Consider the following 15,359-nt stretch of genomic DNA (forward strand, 5'->3'; position numbering starts at 1 on the left):
AGTTTCAGTATTCGGCCTATTGTTTGTTAGACTGGGCTTTAGACGCAGGGGTAACAGGTGACCCCTTGGCAACAGTTTCAGGCTCCGGCCTGTTGTTTGTTAGACTGGGCACTAGATATAGGGGCCGCAGGTGACCCCCTGGCACCAGTTTCGTACTCAGGCATGTTGTTAGTTAGACTGGGCACTATACGTAGAGGTCGAAAGGGACCCCCTGGCACCAGTTTCAGGCTCCGGCCTTTTGTTTGTTAGATTGGGCACTAGAGATCAGGGTCGCATGTGACCCCCTGGCACCAATTTCCTGCTCAGGCCTGTTGTTTGTTAGACTGGGCACTAGATGTAGGGGCCTAAGGTGACCCCCTGGCACCAGTTCCAAACCCCGGTCTGCTGTTTCTTAGACTGGGCACTGGACGTAGGGGTCGCAAGGGACCTCCTGGAACCAGATTCAGGCTCCGGCCTTTTGTTTGCTAGATTGGGCACTAGAGATCAGGGTCGCATGTGACCCCCTGGCTCAAATTTCCTGCTCAGGACTGTTGTTTGTTAGATTCGGCACTATGTGTAGGGGCCTACGGTGACCCCCAGCCAATAGATACAAACACCGGCCTGGTGTTTCTTAGACTGGGCACTTGACGTAGGGGTCGCAAGGGACCTCCTGGCACCAGTTTCAGTTTCCGGCCTATTATTTGTTAGACTGGGCACCAGATGTAGGGGCCACAAGGGACCCCCTGGCACCAGTTTCAGGATTCGGCCTTTTGTTTGTTTACTGGGCTTTAGACACAGGGGTAACAGGTGACCCCTTTGAACCACTTTCAGGATCCGGCCTGTTGTTTGTTAAACTGGGCACTAGTTGTAGGGGCCACAAAGGACAAAATGGCATCAGTTCCAAACCCCGGCCTGCTGTTTCTTAGACTGGGCAGTGGACGTAGGGGTCGCAAGGGACCTCCTGGCACCAGTTTCAGGCTCCAGCCTGTTGTTTGTTAGACTGGGCTCTAGAAGCAGGGGTCGCAGGTGACCCCATGGCACCAGTTTTGGGCCCGACCTGTTGTTTCTTATACTGGGCACTAGACACAGGGTTCACAGGTGACCCGCCTGGCACCAGTTTCAGGCTCCGGCCTATTATTTGTTAGACTGGGCACTAGATGTAGGGGCCACAAGGGACCCCCTGGCACCAGTTTCGGGCTCTGGCCTGTTGTTTCTTAGACTGGGCACTAGACGTAGGGGCCACAAGGGACCCCCTGGCACCAGTTTCAGTCTTCGGCCTGTTGTTTGTTAGACTGGGCTCTAGATATAGGGGCCGCAGGTGACCCCCTGGCACCAGTTTCGTACTCAGGCATGTTGTTAGTTAGACTGGGCACTATACGTAGAGGTCAAAAGGGACCCCCTGGCACCAGTTTCAGGCTCCGGCCTTTTGTTTGTTAGATTGGGCACTAGAGATCAGGGTCGCATGTGACCCCCTGGCACCAATTTCCTGCTCAGGCCTGTTGTTTGTTAGACTGGGCACTAGATGTAGGGGCCTAAGGTGACCCCCTGGCACCAGTTCCAAACCCCGGTCTGCTGTTTCTTAGACTGGGCACTGGACGTAGGGGTCGCAAGGGACCTCCTGGCACCAGTTTCAGGCTCCGGCCTGTTGTTTGTTAGACTGGGCTCTAGACGCAGGGGTCGCAGGTGACCCCCTGGCACCAGTTTTGGGCCCGACCTGTTGTTTCTTAGACTGGGCACTAGACACAGGAGTCACAGGTGACCCCCTTGCACCAGTTTCAGGCTCCGGCCTATTATTTGTTAGACTGGGCACTAGAATTAGGGGCCACAAGGGACCCCCTGGCACCAGTTTCAGTTTCCGGCCTATTATTTGTTAGATTGGGCACTAGATGTAGGGGCCACAAGGGACCCCCTGGCACCAGTTTCAGGCTTCGGCTTTTTGTTTGTTAAACTGGGCTTTAGACAAAGGGGTAACAGGTGACCCCTTTGAACCAGTTTCAGGCTCCGGCCGGTTGTTTGTTAAACTGGGCACTAGTTGTAAGGGCCTAAGGTGACCCCCTGGCACCAGTTCCAAACCCCGGTCTGCTGTTTCTTAGACTGGGCACTGGACGTAGGGGTCGCAAGGGACCTCCTGGCACCAGTTTCAGGCTCCGGCCTGTTGTTTGTTAGACTGGGCTCTAGACGCAGGGGTCGCAGGTGACCCCCTGGCACCAGTTTTGGGTTTGACCTGTTGTTTCTTAGACTGGGCACTAGACACAGGAGTCACAGGTGACCCCCTGGCACCAGTTTCAGGCTTCGGCCTTTTGTTTGTTAGACTGGGCTTTAGACACAGGGGTAACAGGTGACCCCTTTGAACCAGTTTCAGGCTCCGGCCTGCTGTTTCTTAGACTGGGCAGTGGACGTAGGGGTCGCAAGGGACCTCCTGGCACCAGTTTCAGGCTCCAGCCTGTTGTTTGTTAAACTGGGCTCTAGAAGCAGGGGTCGCAGGTGACCCCCTGGCACCAGTTTTGGGCCCGACCAGTTGTTTCTTATACTGGGCACTAGACACAGGGGTCACAGGTGACCCCCTGGCACCAGTTTCAGGCTCCGGCCTATTATTTGTTAGACTGGGCACTAGACGTAGGGGCCACAAAGGACCCATGGCACCAGTTTAAGGCTCCGTCCTGTTGTTTGTTTGACTGGTCACTAGTTGTTGGGGCCACAAGGGACCTCCTGGCACCAGTTTCGGTCTCCAGCCTTTTGTTTTTTATACTGGGCACTAGACATAGGGGTCGCAGGTGACCCCCTGGCACCAGTTTCATACTCAGGCATGTTGTTAGTTAGACTGGGCACTATACGTAGAGGTCGATAGGGACCCCCTGGCACCAGTTTCAGGCTCCGACCTTTTGTTTGTTAGATTGGGCACTAAAGATCAGGTTTGCAATGCATGTGACCCCCTGGCACCAGTTTCCTGCTCAGGCCAGTTGTTTGTTAGACAGGGCACTATCTGTAGGGGCCTACGGTGACCCCCTGGCACCAGTTCCATACCCCGGCCTGCTGTTTCTTAGACTGGGCACTGGACGTAGGGGTCGCAAGGGACCTCTTGGCACCAGTTTCAGGCTCCGGCCTGTTGTTTGTTAGACTGGGCTCTAGACACAGAGGTCGCAGGTGACCCCCTGGCACCAGTTTTGGGCCCGACCTGTTGTTTCTTAGACTAGACACTAGACACATGGGTCACAGGTGACCCCCTGGCACCAGTTTCAGGCTCCGGCCTATTATTTGTTAGAGTGGGCACTAGACGTAGGGGCCACAAAGGACCCCCTGGCACCAGTTTCAGGCTTCGGCCTTTTGATTGTTAGACTGGGCTTTAGACACAGGGGTAACAGGTGACCCCTTTGAACCAGTTTCAGGCTCCGGCCTGTTGTTTGTTAAACTGGGCACTAGTTGTAGGGGCCACAAAGGACCAAATGGCATCAGTTCCAAACCCCGGCCTGCTGTTTCTTAGACTGGGCAGTGGACGTAGGGGTCGCAAGGGACCTCCTGGCACCAGTTTCAGGCTCCAGCCTGTTGTTTGTTAAACTGGGCTCTAGAAGCAGGGGTTGCAGGTGACCCCCTGGCACCAGTTTTGGGCCCGACCTGTTGTTTCTTATACTGGGCACTAGACACAGGGGTCACAGGTGACCCCCCTGGCACCAGTTTCAGGCTCCGGCCTATTATTTGTTAGACTGGGCACTAGATTAGGGGCCACAAAGGACCCATGGCACCAGTTTCAGGCTCCGTCCTGTTGTTTGTTAAACTAGCACTAGACACAGGGGTCACAGGTGATCCCCTTGCACCAGTTTCAGGCTCCGGCCTATTATTTGTTAGACTGGGCACTAGATGTAGGGGCCACAAGGGACCCCCTGGCACCAGTTTCAGGTACTGGCCTGTTGTTTCTTAAACTGGGCACTAGACACATGGGTCGCAGGTGACCCCCTGGCACCAGTTTCAGGCTTCTGCCTACTATTTGTTAGACTGGGCACTAGACGTAGGGGCCACAAGGGACCCCCTGGCACCAGTTTCAGTCTTCGGCCTGTTGTTTGTTAGACTGGGCTTTAGACGCAGGGGTAACAGGTGACCCCTTGGCACCAGTTTCAGGCTCCTCCCTGTTGTTTGTTAGACTGGGCACTAGATATAGGGGCCGCAGGTGACCCCCTGGCACCAGTTTCATACTCAGGCATGTTGTTAGTTAGACTGGGCACTATACGTAGAGGTCGAAAGGGACCCCCTGGCACCAGTTTCAGGCTCTGGCCTTTTGTTTGTTAGATTGGGCACTAAAGATCAGGGTCGCATGTGACCCCCTGGCACCAATTTCCTGCTCAGGCCTGTTGTTTGTTAGACTGGGCACTAGATGTAGGGGCCTAAGGTGACCCCCTGGCACCAGTTCCAAACCCCGGCCTGCTGTTTCTTAGACTGGGCACTGGACGTAGGGGTCGCAAGGGACCTCCTGGCACCAGTTTCAGGCTCCGGCCTGTTGTTTGTTAGACTGGGCTCTAGACACAGGGGTCGCAGGTGACCCCCTGGCACCAGTTTTGGGCCCGACCTGTTGTTTCTTAGACTGGGCACTAGACACAGGGGTCACAGGTGACCCCCTGGCACCAGTTTCAGTATTCGGCCTGTTGTTTGTTAGACTGGGCTTTAGACGCAGGGGTAACAGGTGACCCCCTTGCACCAGTTTCAGGCTCCGTCCTGTTGTTTGTTAGACTAGCACTAGACACAGGGGTCACAGGTGATCCCCTTGCACCAGTTTCAGGCTCCGGCCTATTATTTGTTAGACTGGGCACTAGACTTAGGGGCCACAAGGGACCCCCTGGCACCAGTTTCAGGTTCCGGCCTATTATTTGTTAGACTGGGCACTAGATGTAGGGGCCACAAGGGACCCCCTGGCACCAGTTTCGGGCTCTGGCCTGTTGTTTCTTAGACTGGGCACTAGACACAGGGGTCGCAGGTGACCCCCTGGCACCAGTTTCAGTATTCGGCCTATTGTTTGTTAGACTGGGATTTAGACGCAGGGGTAACAGGTGACCCCTTGGCACCAGTTTCAGGCTCCGGCCTGTTGTTTGTTAGACTGGGCACTAGATATAGGGGCCGCAGGTGATCGCCTGGCACCAGTTTCGTACTCAGGCATGTTGTTAGTTAGACTGGGCACTATACGTAGAGGTCAAAAGGGACCCCCTGGCACCAGTTTCAGGCTCCGCCTTTTGTTTGTTAGATTGGGCACTAGAGATCAGGGTCGCATGTGACCCCCTGGCACCAATTTCCTGCTCAGACCTGTTGTTTGTTAGACTGGGCACTAGATGTAGGGGCCTAAGGTGACCCCCTGGCACCAGTTCCAAACCCCGGCCTGTTGTTTGTTAGACTGGGCTCTAGACGCAGGGGTCGCAGGTGACCCCCTGGCACCAGTTTTGGGCCCGACCTGTTGTTTCTTTGACTGGGCACTAGACACAGGGGTCACAGGTGACCCCCTTGCACCAGTTTCAGGCTCCGGCCTATTATTTGTTAGACTGGGCACTAGACATAGGCGCCACAAGGGACCCCCTGGCACCAGTTTCAGGTTCCGGCCTATTATTTGTTAGACTGGGCACTAGATGTAGGGGCCACAAGGGACCCCATGGCACCAGTTTCGGGCTCTGGCCTGTTGTTTCTTAGACTGGGCAATAGACACAGGGGTCGCAGGTGACCCCCTGGCACCAGTTTCAGGCTTCTGCCTACTATTTGTTAGACTGGGCACTAGACGTAGGGGCCACAAAGGACCCCCTGGCACCAGTTTCAGTCTTCGGCCTGTTGTTTGTTAGACTGGGCTTTAGACGCAGGGGTAACAGGTGACCCCTTGGCACCAGTTTCAGGCTCCGGCCTGTTGTTTGTTAGACTGGGCACTAGATATAGGGGCCGCAGGTGACCCCCTGGCACCAGTTTCTTACTCAGGCATGTTGTTAGTTAGACTGGGCACTATACGTAGAGGTCAAAAGGGACCCCCTGGCACCAGTTTCAGGCTCCGCCTTTTGTTTGTTAGATTGGGCACTAGAGATCAGGGTCGCATGTGACCCCCTGGCACCAATTTCCTGCTCAGACCTGTTGTTTGTTAGACTGGGCACTAGATGTAAGGGCCTAAGTTGACCCCCTGGCACCAGTTCCAAACCCCGGCCTGCTGTTTCTTAGACTGGGCACTGGACGTAGGGGTCGCAAGTGACCTCCTGGCACCAGTTTCAGGCTCCGGCCTGTTGTTTGTTAGACTGGGCTCTAGACGCAGGGGTCGCAGGTGACCCCCTGGCACCAGTTTCTGGCTCCAGCCTGTTGTTTGTTAGACTGGGCTCTAGACGCAGGGGTCACAGGTGACCCCCTGGCACCAGTTTCAGGCTCCAGCCTGTTGTTTGTTAGACTGGGCTCTAGACGCAGGGGTCACAGGTGAACCCCTTGCACCAGTTTCAGGCTCCGGCCTATTATTTGTTAGACTGGGCACTAGACGTAGGGGCCACAAAGGACCCCCTGGCACCAGTTTCAGGCTCCGGATTGTTGTTTGTTAGACTAGGCACTAGACACAGGGGTCACAGGTGACCCCCTTGCACCAGTTTCAGGCTCCGGCCTATTATTTGTTAGACTGGGCAGGCACTAGACGTAGGGGCCACAAGGGACCCCCTGGCACCATTTTCGGTCTCCAGCCTATTGTTTTTTAGACTAGACATAGGGGTCGCAGGTGACTCCCTGGCACCAGTTTCGTACTCAGGCATGTTGTTAGTTAGACTGGGCACTATACGTAGAGGTCAAAAGGGACCCCCTGGCACCAGTTTCAGGCTCCGGCCTTTTGTTTGTTAGATTGGGCACTAGAGATCAGGGTCGTATGTGACCCCCTGGCACCAATTTCCTGCTCAGGCCTGTTATTTGTTAGACTGGGCACTATATGTAGGGGCCTACGGTGACCCCCTGCCAATAGATACAAACACCGGCCTGGTGTTTTTTAAACTGGGCACTTGACGTAGGGTTCGCAAGGGACCTCCTGGCACCAGTTTCAGGCTCCGGCCTGTTGTTTGTTAGACTGGGCTCTAGACGCAGGGGTCGCAGGTGACCCCCTGGCACCAGTTTTGGGCCCGAACTGTTGTTTCTTTGACTGGGCACTAGACACAGGGATCGCAGGTGACCCCCTTGCACCAGTTTCAGGCTCCGGCCTATTATTTGTTAGACTGGGCACTAGACTTAGGCGCCACAAGGGACCCCCTGGCACCAGTTTCAGGTTCCGGCCTATTATTTGTTAGACTGGGCACTAGATGTAGGGGCCACAAGGGACCCCCTGGCACCAGTTTCGGGCTCTGGCCTGTTGTTTCTTAGACTGGGCACTAGACACAGGGGTCGCAGGTGACCCCCTGGCACCAGTTTCAGGCTTCTGCCTACTATTTCTTAGACTGGGCACTAGACGTAGGGGCCACAAAGGACCCCCTGGCTCCAGTTTCAGTCTTCGGCCTGTTGTTTGTTAGACTGGGCTTTAGACGCAGGGGTAACAGGTGACCCCTTGGCACCAGTTTTTAGGCTCCGGCCTGTTGTTTGTTAGACTGGGCACTAGATATAGGGGCCGCAGGTGACCCCCTGGCATTAGTTTCGTACTCAGGCATGTTGTTAGTTAGACTGGGCACTATACGTAGAGGTCGAAAGGGACCCCCTGGCACCAGTTTCAGGGTCCGGCCTTTTGTTTGTTAGATTGGGCACTAGAGATCAGGGTCGCATGTGACCCCCTGGCACCAATTTCCTGCTCAGGCCTGTTGTTTGTTAGACTGGGCACTAGATGTAAGGGCCTAAGTTGACCCCCTGGCACCAGTTCCAAACCCCGGCCTGCTGTTTCTTAGACTGGGCACTAGACGTAGGGGTCGCAAGTGACCTCCTGGCACCAGTTTCAGGCTCCGGCCTGTTGTTTGTTAGACTGGGCTCTAGACGCAGGGGTCGCAGGTGACCCCCTGGCACCAGTTTCAGGCTCCAGCCTGTTGTTTGTTAGACTGGGCTCTAGATGCAGGGGTCACAGGTGACCCCCTGGCACCAGTTTTAGGCTCCAACCTGTTGTTTGTTAGACTGGGCTCTAGACGCAGGGGTCACAGGTGAACCCCTTGCACCAGTTTCAGGCTCCGGCCTATTATTTGTTAGACTGGGCACTAGACGTAGGGGCCACAAAGGACCCCCTGGCACCAGTTTCAGGCTCCGGATTGTTGTTTGTTAGACTAGGCACTAGACACAGGGGTCACAGTTTCAGGCTCCGGCCTATTATTTGTTAGACTGGGCAGGCACTAGACGTAGGGGCCACAAGGGACCCCCTGGCACCATTTTCGGTCTCCAGCCTATTGTTTTTTAGACTGGGCACTAGACATAGCGGTCGCAGGTGACTCCCTGGCACCAGTTTCGTACTCAGGCATGTTGTTAGTTAGACTGGGCACTATACGTAGAGGTCAAAAGGGACCCCCTGGCACCAGTTTCAGGCTCCGGCCTTTTGTTTGTTAGATTGGGCACTAGAGATCAGGGTCGTATGTGACCCCCTGGCACCAATTTCCTGCTCAGGCCTGTTATTTGTTAGACTGGGCACTATGTGTAGGGGCCTACGGTGACCCCCTGCCAATAGATACAAACACCGGCCTGGTGTTTTTTAGACTGGGCACTTGACGTAGGGTTCGCAAGGGACCTCCTGGCACCAGTTTCAGGCTCCTGCCTGTTGTTTGTTAGACTGGGCTCTAGATGCAGAGGTCACAGGTGACCCCCTGGCACCAGTTTTGGGCCCGACCTGTTGTTTCTTAGACTGGGCACTAGACACAGGGGTCACAGGTGACCCCCTTGCACCAGTTTCAGGCTCCGGCCTATTATTTGTTAGACAGGGCACTAGACTTAGGGGCCACAAGGGACCCCCTGGCACCAGTTTCAGGTTCCGGCCTATTATTTGATAGACTGGGCACTAGATGTAGGGGCCACAAGGGACCCCCTGGCACTAGTTTCGGGCTCCGGCCTGTTGTTTCTTAGACTGTGCACTAGACACAGGGGACGCAGGTGACCCCCTGGCACCAGTTTCAGGCTTCTGCCTATTATTTGTTAGACTGGGCACTAGACGGAGGGGCCACAAGGGACCCCCTGGCACCAGTTTCAGTCTTCGGCCTGTTGTTTGTTAGACTGGGCTTTAGACGCAGGGGTAACAGGTGACCCCTTGGCACCAGTTTCAGGCTCCGGCCTGCTGCTTGTTAGACTGGGCACTAGCTATAGGGGCCGCAGGTGACCCCCTGGCACCAGTTTCGTACTCAGGCATGTTGTTAGTTAGACTGGGCACTATACGTAGAGGTCGAAAGGGACCCCCTGGCACCAGTTTCGGGCTCCGCCTTTTGTTTGTTAGATTGGGCACTAGAGATCAGGGTCGCATGTGACCCCCTGGCACCAATTTCCTGCTCAGGCCTGTTGTTTGTTAGACTGGGCACTAGATGTAGGGGCCTAAGGTGACCCCCTGGCACCAGTTCCAACCCCGACCTGCTGTTTCTTAGACTGGGCACTGGACGTAGGGGTCGCAACTTGCAAGGGACCTCCTGGCACCAGTTTCAGGCTCCGGCCTGTTGTTTGTTAGACTGGGCTCTAGACACAGGGGTCGCAGGTGACCCCCTGGCACCAGTTTTGGGCCCGACCTGTTGTTTCTTAGACTGGGCACTAGACACAGGGGTCACAGGTGACCCCCTTGCACCAGTTTCAGGCTCCGGCCTATTATTTGTAAGACTGGGCACTAGACTTAGGGGCCACAAGGGACCCCCTGGCACCAGTTTCAGGTTCCGGCCTATTATTTGTTAGACTGGGCACTAGATGTAGGGGCCACAAGGGACCCCCTGGCACCAGTTTCGGGCTCTTGCCTGTTGTTTCTTAGACTGGGCACTAGACACAGGGGTCGCAGGTGACCCCCTGGCACCAGTTTCAGTATTCGGCCTGTTGTTTGTTAGACTGGGCTTTAGATGCAGGGGTAACAGGTGACCCCTTGGCACCAGTTTCAGGCTCTGGCCTGTTGTTTGTTAGACTGGGCACTAGATATAGGGGCCGCAGGTGACCGCCTGGCACCAGTTTCGTACTCAGGCATGTTGTTAGTTAGACTGGGCACTATACGTAGAGGTCGAAAGGGACCCCCTGGCACCAGTTTCAGGCTCCGCCTTTTGTTTGTTAGATTGGGCACTAGAGATCAGGGTCGCATGTGACCCCCTGGCACCAATTTCCTGCTCAGGCCTGTTGTTTGTTAGACTGGGCACTAGATGTAGGGGCCTAAGGTGACCCCCTGGCACCAGTTCCAAACCCCGGCCTGTTGTTTGTTAGACTGGGCTCTAGACGCAGGGGTCGCAGGTGACCCCCTAGCACCAGTTTTGGGCCCGACCTGTTGTTTCTTTGACTGGGCACAAGACACAGGGGTCGCAGGTGACCCCCTTGCACCAGTTTCAGGCTCCGGCCTATTATTTGTTAGACTGGGCACTAGACTTAGGCGCCACAAGGGACCCCCTGGCACCAGTTTCAGGTTCCGGCCTATTATTTGTTAGACTGGGCACTAGATGTAGGGGCCACAAGAGACCCCCTGGCACCAGTTTCGGGCTCTGGCCTGTTGTTTCTTAGACTGGGCACTAGACACAGGGGTCGCAGGTGACCCCCTGGCACCAGTTTCAGGCTTCTGCCTACTATTTGTTAGACTGGGCACTAGACGTAGGGGCCACAAAGGACCCCCTGGCACCAGTTTCAGTCTTCGGCCTGTTGTTTGTTAGACTGGGCTTTAGACGCAGGGGTAACAGGTGACCCCTTGGCACCAGTTTCAGGCTCCGGCCTGTTGTTTGTTAGACTGGGCACTAGATATAGGGGCCGCAGGTGACCCCCTGGCACCAGTTTCGTACTCAGGCATGTTGTTAGTTAGACTGGGCACTATACGTAGAGGTCGAAAGGGACCCCCTGGCACCAGTTTCAGGCTCCGGCCTTTTGTTTGTTAGATTGGGCACTAGAGATCAGGGTCGCATGTGACCCCCTGGCACCAATTTCCTGCTCAGGCCTGTTGTTTGTTAGACTGGGCACTAGATGTAAGGGCCTAAGTTGACCCCCTGGCACCAGTTCCAAACCCCGGCCTGCTGTTTCTTAGACTGGGCACTGGACGTAGGGGTCGCAAGTGACCTCCTGGCACAAGTTTCAGGCTCCGGCCTGTTGTTTGTTAGACTGGGCTCTAGACGCAGGGGTCGCAGCTGACCCCCTGGCACCAGTTTCAGGTTCCAGCCTGTTGTTTGTTAGACTGGGCTCTAGACGCAGGGGTCACAGGTGACCCCCTGGCACCAGTTTCAGGCTCCAGCCTGTTGTTTGATAGACTGGGCTCTAGACGCAGGGGTCACAGGTGAACCCCTTGCACCAGTTTCAGGCTCCGGCCTATTATTTGTTAGACTGGGCACTAGACGTAGGGGCCACAAAGGACCCCCTGGCACCAGTTTCAGGCTCCGGATTGTTGTTTGTTAGACGAGGCACTAGACACAGGGGTCACAGGTGACCCCCTTGCACCAGTTTCAGGCTCCGGCCTATTATTTGTTAGACTGGGCAGGCACTAGACGTAGGGGCCACAAGGGACCCCCTGGCACCATTTTCGGTCTCCAGCCTATTGTTTTTTAGACTGGGCACTAGACATAGGGGTCGCAGGTGACTCCCTGGCACCAGTTTCGTACTCAGGCATGTTGTTAGTTAGACTGGGCACTATACGTAAAGGTCAAAAGGGACCCCCTGGCACCAGTTTCAGGCTCCGGCCTTTTGTTTGTTAGATTGGGCACTAGAGATCAGGGTCGTATGTGACCCCCTGGCACCAAATTCCTGCTCAGGCCTGTTATTTGTTAGACTGGGCACTATGTGTAGGGGCCTACGGTGACCCCCTGCCAATAGATACAAACACCGGCCAGGTGTTTTTTAGACTGGGCACTTGACGTAGGGTTCGCAAGGGACCTCCTGGCACCAGTTTCAGGCTCCTGCCTGTTGTTTGTTAGACTGGGCTCTAGATGCAGAGGTCACAGGTGACCCCCTGGCACCAGTTTTGGGCCCGACCTGTTGTTTCTTAGACTGGGCACTAGACACAGGGGTCACAGGTGACCCCCTGGCACCAGTTTCAGGCTCCGGCCTATTATTTTTTAGACAGGGCACTAGACTTAGGGGCCACAAGGGACCCCCTGGCACCAGTTTCAGGTTCCGGCCTATTATTTGATAGACTGGGCACTAGATGTAGGGGCCACAAGGGACCCCCTGGCACTAGTTTCGGGCTCCGGCCTGTTGTTTCTTAGACTGGGCACTAGACACAGGGGTCGCAGGTGACCCCCTGGCACCAGTTTCAGGCTTCTGCCTATTATTTGTTAGACTGGGCACTAGACGTAGGGGCCACAAGGGACCACCTGGCACCAGTTTCAGTCTTCGGCCTGTTGTTTGTTAGACTGGGCTTTAGACGCAGGGGTAACAGGTGACCCCTTGGCACCAGTTTCAGGCTCCGGCCTGTTGTTTGTTAGACTGGGCACTAGATATAGGGGCCGCAGGTGACCCCCTGGCACCAGTTTCGTACTCAGGCATGTTGTTAGTTAGACTGGGCACTATACGTAGAGGTCAAAAGGGACCCCCTGGCACCAGTTTCAGGCTCCGCCTTTTGTTTGTTAGATTGGGCACTAGAGATCAGGGTCGCATGTGACCCCCTGGCACCAATTTCCTGCTCAGGCCTGTTGTTTGTTAGACTGGGCACTAGATGTAGGGGCCTAAGGTGGCCCCCTGGCACCAGTTCCAAACCCCGGCCTGCTGTTTCTTAGACTGGGCACTGGACGTAGGGGTCGCAAGGGACCTCCTGGCACCAGTTTCAGGCTCCGGCCTGTTGTTTGTTAGACTGGGCTCTAGACGCAGGGGTCGCAGGTGACCCCCTGGCACCAGTTTTGGGCTCCGGCCTATTATTTGTTAGACTGGGCACTAGACTTAGGGGCCACAAGGGACCCCCTGGCACCAGTTTTAGGTTCCGGCCTATTATTTGTTAGACTTGGCACTAGATGTAGGGGCCACAAGGGACCCCCTGGCACCAGTTTCGGGCTCTGGCCTGTTGTTTCTTAGACTGGGCACTAGACACAGGGGTCGCAGGTGACCCCCTGGCACCAGTTTCAGGCTTCTGCCTATTATTTGTTAGACTGGGCACTAGACGTAGGGGCCACCCTGGCACCAGTTTTAGTCTTCGGCCTGTTGTTTGTTAGACTGGGCTTTAGACGCAGGGGTAACAGGTGACCCCTTGGCACCAGTTTCAGGCTCCGGCCTGTTGTTTGTTAGACTGGGCACTAGATATAGGGGCCGCAGGTGACCCCCTGGCACCAGTTTCGTACTCAGGCATGTTGTTAGTTAGACTAGGCACTATACGTAGAGGTCGAAAGGGACCCCCTGGCACCAGTTTCAGGCTCCGGCCTTTTGTTTGTTAGATTGGGCACTAGAGATCAGGGTCGCATGTGACCCCCTGGCACCAATTTCCTGCTCAGGCCTGTTGTTTGTTAGACTGGGCACTAGATGTAGGGGCCTAAGGTGTCCCCCTGGCACCAGTTCCAAACCCCGGCCTGCTGTTTCTTAGACTAGGCACTGGACGTAGGGGTCGCGACTCGCAAGGGACCTCCTGGCACCAGTTTCAGGCTCCGGCCTGTTGTTTGTTAGACTGGGCTCTAGACGCAGGGGTCGCAGGTGACCCCCTGGCACCAGTTTTGGGCCCGACCTGTTGTTTCTTAGACTGGGCACTAGACACAGGGGTCACAGGTGACCCCCTTGCACCATTTTCAGGCTCCGGCCTATTATTTGTTAGACTGGGCACTAGACTTAGGGGCCACAAGGGACCCCCTGGCACCAGTTTCAGGTTCCGGCCTATTATTTGTTAGACTGGGCACTAGATGTAGGGGCCACAAGGGACCCCCTGGCACCAGTTTCGGGCTCTGGCCTGTTGTTTCTTAGACTGGGCACTAGACACAGGGGTCGCAGGTGACCCCCCTGGCACCAGTTTCAGGCTTCTGCCTATTATTTGTTAGACTGGGCACTGGACGTAGGGGTCGCAAGGGACCTCCTGGCACCAGTTTCAGGCTCCGGCCTGTTGTTTGTTAGACTGGGCTCTAGACGCAGGGGTCGCAGGTGACCCCCTGGCACCAGTTTCAGGCTCCAGCCTGTTGTTTGTTAGACTGGGCTCTAGACGCAGGGGTCACAGGTGACCCCCTGGCACCAGTTTCAGGCTCCAGCCTGTTGTTTGTTAGACTGGGCTCTAGACGCAGGGGTCACAGGTGACCCCCTTGCACCAGTTTCAGGCTCCGGCCTATTATTTGTTAGACTGGGCACTAGACGTAGGGGCCACAAAGGACCCCCTGGCACCAGTTTCAGGCTCCTGATTGTTGTTTGTTAGACTAGGCATTAAACACAGGGGTCACAGGTGACCCCCTTGCACCAGTTTCAGGCTCCGGCCTATTATTTGTTAGACTGGGCACTAGACGTAGGGGCCACAAGGGACCCCCTGGTACCATTTTCGGTCTCCAGCCTATTGTTTTTTAGACTGGGCACTAGACATAGGGGTCGCAGGTCAGAGCCGTAACTAGGGGGGGGCTAGGGGGGCATGTGACCCGGGCACCCAATCAGAGGGGGCGCTGACAGGACCCACTTGTGCCCGCAGGCACAATCAGATTTACTGCAGAGTGCCGAAGCGCAGCGCAGCGATTCATCTCCCCCATCCTGACCCTCCCTCTGTGAGACAGATGTAGAGCTCACAGACAAGCCTGGGCGGAGGTTTGGGAGACTGTGCTGTGAATCACACAGCCTGTGATCTGTGCTGCCGCGGCGTGCGCTCCTCCTCCCAGGCACTGAGTTGGCCACGCAGTTACTTCTCTCCTCCTTGGATGCAGTACCAGACAGCAGGTAATACTATCACCCTGCCATTGCTACTGGTGTCTTCCGGGTGTGGGAGGGTATAATCTGCCGTTGTGTGTAGTGTGTGGGGGGAGGTCACACAGTGTGAGTCTGTGTGTGTATTAGTCTATATGCAGTCCAGTGTGTGTGGGGGAGGGAGGCGACAGTGTGAGTCTGTGTGTGTATTAGTCTATACGCAGTCCAGTGTGTGTGGGGGAGGGAGGGCACACAGTGTGTGTCTGTGTGTGTATTAGTCTATATGCAGTCCAGTGTGTGTGGGGGAGGGAGGCGACAGTGTGAGTCTGTGTGTGTGTAATGTGTCTACAGTCTGAGTGGGTGCATGCTGGAAAGGGGGGGGGGGGCAGTCTGTCTATGTAATCTACAGTCTGACTGTTTATGTAGGGGGGGATAGTCTTGGTGTTTCATATTGGTAATACACATGTACTGTTTTACAGTATACATTGTTACAATTGTAC

This window comes from Pseudophryne corroboree, chromosome 3 (assembly GCF_028390025.1).
Source record: "Pseudophryne corroboree isolate aPseCor3 chromosome 3, aPseCor3.hap2, whole genome shotgun sequence".
Lineage (NCBI taxonomy): Eukaryota > Metazoa > Chordata > Amphibia > Anura > Myobatrachidae > Pseudophryne > Pseudophryne corroboree.